The sequence below is a fragment of the Moschus berezovskii genome, chromosome 11, assembly GCF_049115385.1.
Source record: "Moschus berezovskii isolate FMDL1 chromosome 11, NW_MosBer_1.0, whole genome shotgun sequence".
In the NCBI taxonomy this organism is placed as follows: Eukaryota; Metazoa; Chordata; class Mammalia; order Artiodactyla; family Moschidae; genus Moschus; species Moschus berezovskii.
In genome coordinates, this window is record NC_142470.1 from 99,474,053 (window position 1) to 99,482,580 (window position 8,528).

Here is an 8,528-nt window from a genome sequence, read left to right on the forward strand (position 1 = left end):
CACCGACCAGCCCGAGAAGGAGAAGAGACCCAGCCACGTCCGGCTGAAAGCCCATGGACGGCTCCCTACTGACCTTGGGATGAAGGGCAGCGTCTCTGCCTAAACATCCAAGGGTGTGCGCAGACACCCGTGAAGGTAATGAGATCAAGTCTGGGGTCATAACCAGTGCTGATGAAAGCAGAATAAGATGGACGTGGAGGTCTTTGCGCAGGGCGAGTATGGCTGGTGATGGCTGAGTCCTACCTGCCTGGGTGTCCTGAGCTACGACGTAAGTGCATTTCTCACTGTGGGCTGTAGTTAAGACTAGTTTGAGAAACGCTAGTGGATGAGACCTTTGCTGAGTTGGCCCCAGCCCGACTCTCAGGCCCCTCCTTGTCGCCCCCTTCGAGGTTCTCTAGTCGCCTCCAGACCCAGTTGCCCACTGCCCCCGGCCCTTTGCACAGGCTCTTATCTTTGCTTGCCCCACCCTGGACTTGCACATCTAATTCTCACTCCTCAAGTCTCAGCTGAAATGTCCTTCCCTCGTGGAAGCCTTGACGGGGTGGGCCCCCTACCCCATGTCACCTTCCCTTCCCCACTGGTGTCCACGTCACTGTGCAGAGCAGTGGTTTGTGTCTGCTTTCCACCATTGACTCCACCCGGGCAGGAATTATGTCTGTCTTTCCCCTCTCTGACTCCCTAGTGGCTCAGATGGTAAAGAGTCTGCCTGCAATGAAGGAGACCTGGGTTCGATCCCTGGGTTGGGAAGATTCCCCTGGAGAAGGAAATGGCAACCCACTCCAGTATTCTTGCCTGGAGAATCCCACGGACAGAGGAACCTGGTGGGCTACAGTCCACAGGGTCACAAAGAGTCAGACACGACTGAGTGACTTTCACTTTCACTTTTCCTTCTCTGTTCCTGGCACATAGTACATGGAGCAGGTGCTCGGTGACCACGTGCTGAATGAACAGACACTTGAGCCTGTTCATTAATTCAAGCCTTATGTGTTGCCTGAGCCCCTCAGCTGCGCTGGCCCCTTGGATACACAGAAACAAGGCATCATCACTGCCTGGAATTCAGAGGTTATGTCTCTTGACCTCTGCATCAGGACCACTGCTCCCCGGGAAGAGCAAGTTCAGGAGCACAGCATCCTGTGGGTGATGCTAGGTGCTTAAGGAAGACTCTTTCGGACCCAAAATAAATCAAACAGAACCTCCTCCAGCCCAAATGCGGGACTCAAGCGTTGATTTCCAGCATGGAAATCTTGTATTTCACAGGACATCGTTATATGAAAATTATGCTTACATGTCTTATAAAATTTCATATGAAATAGATATGAAGTCCTTGGTTTGCTCAGAACTTTAATATTCTGGGGCAATGACAAGGTGCCTTGAGGACCTTACATGCCTGACATGGTGTTTAAAAATAGCTCGACGTCTGCATTTAGTTCTTATGCTGGACTCCTGAGTTCTAGTTGTACTTTATGGGAAGGGTCAAGGGTCACAAACATGTTGGGGTAATGGGAGATGTTGGCTCTGGAGTCCCAAACCATCCCTCCAGGAATGGCTGATGGCACCAGGGTTCCCCAGAGGCCCTCAGATCAGCTCGGGGTCCCTCCTTACTCCCAAGTCTGCAGAACAATACTCTCCCTTGAGTTTGAAGTCTCCTCTGTTCTGACTGTCATCTCTTCTTGCATCTCTCAAAGGCGGAAGCAAGTCAGGGAACACCATTAGCCTTCTCAAACTTCATTCATTCTCTTCCCAGCGAAAGAAGTGCCCCTCAGCAAATGCCCCCATCGCCCACTGACCGCATGAGCCAAAGACCCTTGGGGCCAGGCTGGACACTGTCCTTCCTGCCAGTTCATCGCCAGCACCTGCTGCTTTTATTCTTGTCTCTCGCACCATCCCTCTCTCTCTAGACTATCCGTCCCCAACCTTTCTGACGGCAGGGACTGGTTTCATGGAAAACACCTTTTTCCACAGGCCAGGGCGGGGTGGGGCAGTATGGACGGCAGCGGGGGGGCCCAGGGTGACTCAAGCATCACAATCATTGGGCACTTGGTTGCTATCTAGTCGCTCAGTCGTGTCCGGCTCTTTGTGACCCCCATGGACTGTAGCCTACCAGGCGCCTCTGTCCATGGGATTTCCCAGAGGAGAATACTGGAATTGTGCACTTTATTTCTAATCTAATGCCACCGCTGATGTGACAGGAGGTACTGGTCTGTGGCCTGGAGGTTGGGGACCCTGCTCTACACCATAGCCCCAGCATGAGTTTTGACCTGAATTGACACATAAAGGCCCTGAGAAGTCCTGCACGAAAGAAACCCTTGGCACAGTTAACCCAGCCTTTCCAAATCCTATGTGGTCCTGGAATACTCGGCCCCTCCACCACATCTCCCAAGACTATGCCTCATGGGATACTCTTTGGGAAACACCTCTGACCTCCCTGGGGGGGGGGGTCCCCAGCACGTCCACTCTGTCTTCATTGCAATCTGCTTCCCGGGTTTAGCCAGCTTCCTCCTCTAAAACCCCAGCACCTCCATCAGTCCCAGCGATGACCATCAGGAGAGGGTCCTCACAGTCAGATGCTAAAGCAGGACCCAGAGCACACGTCCCAAAGGCCAGTGAGGAGACATCACTTCAGTCTCTCAATTCTCCTGGTTTCCCAACCATTCATTTAAGAAAAAGCTCTGGGACTGAGTAACTTCCCTAACGTAACACTTACCAGCTGGCTGACCACAGAATCACCAGCCTCATTCACTAAGCAGGATTCTACACTCAGAGTCGGAAATACTGAGTTTGGCCTACTTTTTATATGCATATTTTTTTAAAACTTTCCTCAAGGAATGACACCATGAATGGAAAGAACCCTAAAAATATAAATTCTCTACAATTGAGCAAATTCAGGGACAATGAAAAGTCTAATAATAATCTTGAGACAGACTAAACACCACATAATTAGCACACTTGAACCAAAGGCAGAAGAAAAACATGTAATTAAATCTGAATCTTTTAGGAGGAAATAAAAATGGTCCAATAATAGCTAAATCAACCAGAATGAGAAAAGTTATAAAAAGCAACCTCCAACTGATTTCCCCAAGAAGATGATATAGGACCAAACAGCAAAGGCTGGAAGAAGGGGAGAAATTCTCCACGGATACAGGAAAGTGAGATGAGATGGTTGGATAGCATTACCAAATCAATAGACATGAGTTTCAGCAAGCTCTGCGAGTTGGTGATGGCCAGGGAAGCCTGGCGTGAAGCAGTCCGTGGGGTCGCAAGAGCTGGACGCCAGTGAGTGACTGAGCACAGAAGAGCTGACACAGTTTCCAAGAGCAAATGCGAGCTTCTCCAGAAACACCCAAAGGCTGAGTTCTCTTAGAGTTGGTGAGAACAAAAATCACAGATTTACAAAATTCAGTTCACATGAGTATTAATGATGCAAAAACCCGCAGTTCCTGGAACAGCCTAGAGCATTTCCACCCCCGGGCCTTTGCACCGTGGTTCCCTGCCTGAAGACGTCTCCAAATGATGCCAGGGCTCACTCTTCACCTCGTTCTCAGCTCTGCCCAGATGCCCTGGCTGACACAGAAGCCCCAGGCACTCTCTGTGCTTCTACTGGGCTTTATTTTTCTTCAGAACAAAGCACAACCTTTGCTCAACACTGGACTGTGAATTCATGCTCAGTCGTGTCCAACTCTGAGACCTCACTGACTGTAGCCCGCCAGGCTCCTCTGTCCACGGGATTCTCTAGGCAAGAATACTGGAGTGGGTTGCCATTCCCTTCTCCAGGGGATCTTCCCAACCCATGGATTGAACATGTCAGAGGCATGAATAGACGTATCTGGGGAATCTGTTGACTCAGTTAAAGGAAAGCACGTCTTCACGCTCAACATCGCTGTTACAGATGTTGCTGAGCGGTACTGGTATTGAGTTTGTTTCTCACGAGTACCTTTCTGGGGAGGTTCAGGTCTCTGGGGAGAAGGGATGCTTAGGGAGCAGCCACTGAGGAGCAGACTCAGGACTGCCCAAGCTGACAGGGGAGCCAAGGGAACTGGCTGGCAGCCCACACCCACAGGAGGCTCTCCAGGAACCAGCCGATCTGCGATGGACAGAACCATTCCGAGCATGTTGGCTTTTCTCCAGTTTCTGTGCAGAAAAGAGTCCAGTTACTTGCTTCTTCCTCTCTCTGCTAAGAGAAGCCACAGAGGAGGGACAGCTGGCTTTCCAGGGACCCTCCAGATACCCGCAGACACAGTGACAGCCAGCCCCGGGCCCAGAAGCACCACCTGGGGAGTTTGAGCAGTCAGATGCTCAGGCCCCACTCCCTCACATTCTGTTTCACTGGTCCGGGGCTGCGCCCTGGTATTGATTGACTGACTGATTTTATTTTTGGCTGTGCTGAGTCTTTCTCTAATTTCAGAGAGTAGGGGGCTACTCTCTAGGTGTGGCGCATGGACTCTAGGATGCGTGGGCAGTAGCTGTGGCTCCCAAGCTCCAGAGCACAGGCTCAGTAGCTGTGGCACACTGGCTTAGATGCTCTGTGGCATGTGGGATGTTCCCGAATCAGGGATCAAACATGTTTCCTGCATTGGCAGGCAGATTACTTACCACTGAGCCACCAGGGAAGCCCAAGCACCTGCGTTTTTAAAAAGTACAACTGTTTGCACCGTGCAGGGGGTTGAGAGCCACTGGACCCAGAAGAGGTGCAAGGGCTGGAGGATGGGGCGAGGGTGGGGAAAGAGGGGCCTCACTTTCTGAATAAGCAGAAGATGACAGCTAACCATCTTTCCTTTTGTTTCAGACTCTGATATGGCTACACAACACTGATGATCCTGTCTTTATTTAAACATTATGCTATTTTGTTCATCATGGGTTTCTTTGCTTCATTTTTATTTTTAAAAAATCACATTGAAGTATTATGTTTTTTGGGCTTCCTTGGTGGCTCAGACAGTAAAAAATCTGCTTGCAATGTGGGCGATGCCGGTTCATTCCCTGCGTCAGGAAGATCCCCTGAAGGAGGGCATGGCAACCCACTCCAGTATTCTTGCCTGGAGAATCCCATGGACAGAGGAGCCCGGCAGGCTACAGTCCATAGGGTCACAAAAGAGTTGGACACAAATTAACGACTTAGCATGCATGCACAAGATAGAAAATGTCTCCATTATTTTACTGTATCACATGTCCAAGTCTTTAACTGTAATCTTCACGTAGCCCTACGCAGAAGGTACTATCTCCATTTACAGATGAGGAAACTGAGGCTCAGAGAGATTAGGCTCCTCATTCCAAAGCACACACGTCATAAATGTCAGAAGTAGGGTTGCCAAGCTCCAGACCCTGTGTTTGGTCCCCACAGCAGGCTGCCTTGGGCAGATCCTGCTGCCTGCAGCCTACCGTGTTTTAAAAATATTTTCTTTTCTCCAGCTTCTGTTGTCCACTTATATCTCTTCTCTCCAACAGAATCTCATGCAGCACACACCTTTACTTTCCCTGCCTCACCTGCACTGCCCCGCCCACTTGCCCAGGTTCTGGGACCTACACTCGGCAGTGATGGAGAGACATCTCCACTGGAAAATCTGGAACAGCAGCTGAAGCCTCTGGGATTAGGCAGTGGAGATGGGCAGTGGCCTTCTGTTAGCAGCCGGGCCCTGGCTGGATGGACCTCAGTGGATGCTTCACCTGGGGGCAACTGGTCCCCACAGGTTTCCATGGAGACCCTCCTTCTCCCCATCTCGCTCACCAGACCCTCTGCATCGATGGGGACCACTGTTCTGAGGACCCCAGGCTCACCCACAACAGGCCCCCAGCGAGGCGCCCCTTGCGTGGGGCGGGGGTAAAACAGGGGCCAGCCCCACATTTTTGTTAAAGATCTTTATTTTTAAAGAACTGCTGGGGCTCCTCTCGAGTCGTGCGTGGACTTCTCACTGCAGTGATTTCTCTTGCTGCAGAGCACAGGCTCTAGATACTACCCGTGTCCTTTGTACTGTAAGGTGAGTTCTTAACCACTGGACCCCCAGGGAAGCCCTGGCCCCACATTTTGTCCAGGGAATTTCCCAGAAGCGGTTTGTAAAGCAGGTTATCCTAAAGCCAGTTTTCTTTTCCATAGAAATAAAGCTGTTGTTATTGTGGCGATCCCGGTCAGAGCTATCTCAAGAAGCCATGGATGTGACCATGTCACCAACGCAGCCAGGGAGCTGAACCCCTGCCCCTCTCCCCCAGCACTGGGCTTCTCTCCTCTTCTCCCGCCAACAGAACTTGGGTCTGGTCCAGATAACTGGGCATCCGTGCAGGTGGGCAGGGTCTGGTTAGGGACATGTGGGGACCTGCAGGTGGGGTGGAATGTCCTGCCAGGACCCCTTGACTGGTTGCAGAAGAGCCACTGTGAAGGTTCGGGGTGCAAGGACCACTCACATCCAATCTCACAACCCATCCCAAAAGCTCTGTGCTTCAGTCACCTCCAGCACATCCTAAAGGACGGAAAGGCCGCCAGGGACATGCTGTCTGAATGGACCCCTCCTTCTGGCTCCCTGGGTGCCCTCAATCCTGTCCTACAGGGCAGGACTCCAATAAACTAGTTCTTGCTAGAGTGGTGGGAATTTCCTGAGTTACCATGCGTGAATGCTAAGTCTCTTCAGTCATGTCCAACTCTTTGCAAACCTATGAACTTTCCCTGCCAGGATCCTCTGTCCATGGGATTCTCAGGCAAGAATACCGGAGTGTGTTGCCATGCCCTCCTCCAGGGGATCTTCCCAACCTAGGGACTGAACCTGCGGCTCCTATGGTTCCTGCATTGCAGGCAGATTCTTTACCGCTGAGCCACCAGGAAAGCTCTCCTGAGTTACCCCCAATACTTTTAGCAAGTGTAAAGCCCAGAATAAAAGAAATAACTTGCTGAAAGATCCAAGTGCAAAAGTAGAAACACTATTTGGGAAGTCCCTCTACTGCCTGAAATGAATTTCCAATTAATGTAAAAGTTTTGCATGCACTTTGGAGGCAAAAAAAAAAAAAGGGCAGATAAAAGAAGTTGACTAGAAAAGGATGTCTTTCCGGCATCATATATTGTAGAAAATAAACATTACATTACTATCAAGAGTCTGGGAAACCCAAGTACTATTTTATTATACCTTGCAGCCTGTAATTTAATTCCCTTTGCATATCATCTTTCAGCTCTGGGGGCTGTAAATATTTGCCAATATATTTATATTTATCCAGTTGCCATAATAAAGAACAAAGGTTTTATTTACTCTTTTTTTTTTTTCAGCCAAGCAGGGGGAGGTGGTCTGAAGAGAGCAGAAAACAGGGTGCAGGAGAGGAGTGGGGGATCTGCCACCTGGGGAGTGTCTCAGCGCTTGCCAGGGGCTGGAAGGATGGGGGCGCTGTCGAGCTGGGGGGTTACTGGTACAGCCCCCAGGCATTTCCTGTATGTCTCCAGCCACACTTCAGGGTCACCCTCTCTGCTCCCCAAGGTTGAGTGTGGCAAATGGCTCTCCTTGGCAGTAAGCGTGAGGGGTGCCCTCCGACTGATGCTGAATAGCAGGTGAGCCCCTGACTCCCTCCCCACTCCAAGCCCTTGATGCTGGAGCCTTCCCTGCATGAAGGCGACAAACAGGAGAGCCCAGCCACCCTCGGCGGTCAGGGAGCGCAAAGCACAAGCAGCGACTGCATAACCTCGTCCTCCTGACAAGGACTCGGGGTTCAGGTCCCCTCTCTGCCACTCCCTGGGGGTCTGGACAAGCGAGTTGCCCTCACTGAGTACGACACACATATTAATGCTTCCATCAACCTACAGAAAATACTTATGAGGCTGAAGTGGAGAACACACCACAGAGCTGCGGAGTGGCCCGCTCAGCGCCAGCCCATCTAGAAGCTCGGTGAGGCTCAGTCTCTCATCTTCGGGTTCCCTCCGAGGCTTCGGTTTCCTGTCATGAAATGAGGCTGTGAGGTTGGAGGGGACCGTCCCTGAGGGCCCTGCCTGCCTCGTCTATGATCCACGCGGAGCCGTTGACGCTGTCACTTTGCAGAGTCTGAGCCCGGAGCGTTTGCCTCTGTCTCAACAGTGAAGGATGACTGAAGGCGGACGCGGGCTACCCAGCTGTGCCTTCTTCCTTCTTGGAAGAGATGAACGAGCATTTCCCTGCCCTGAGGATCATTTATGATGCTCACAGAGCCCTCGGCGGTCCCCTGCCATAAATCAGTGGCGGGAGTCGCTGGATGTGACGTGAGATTCAGGGATGTGCCTGGGAGGGGCCAGGAGACCCTGGGGAGAGTCACACGCCTCCTCCCAGCTTTTGATCAGCTGTTCCAAACTCCGGTTGTTTATTTTTCACTTGCTTATGTGATTAGATCTGCTTGGCTGACAGTCTTTCAAGGCTCCATTCTCAGGAAAACCGTTTTGCCATTTATTAAGCCCGAGTGGACTGTGGCAGGGTGGACTGCAGGGAGCCAGGTCAAGGTTTACCACCCCCAGCCCCTCAACCCTCACCTTCAGAGTCTCTGTTATATTTTCCTCTCCATCAGGTTATTCTTCAGGGCAACCCAAATATTTACAG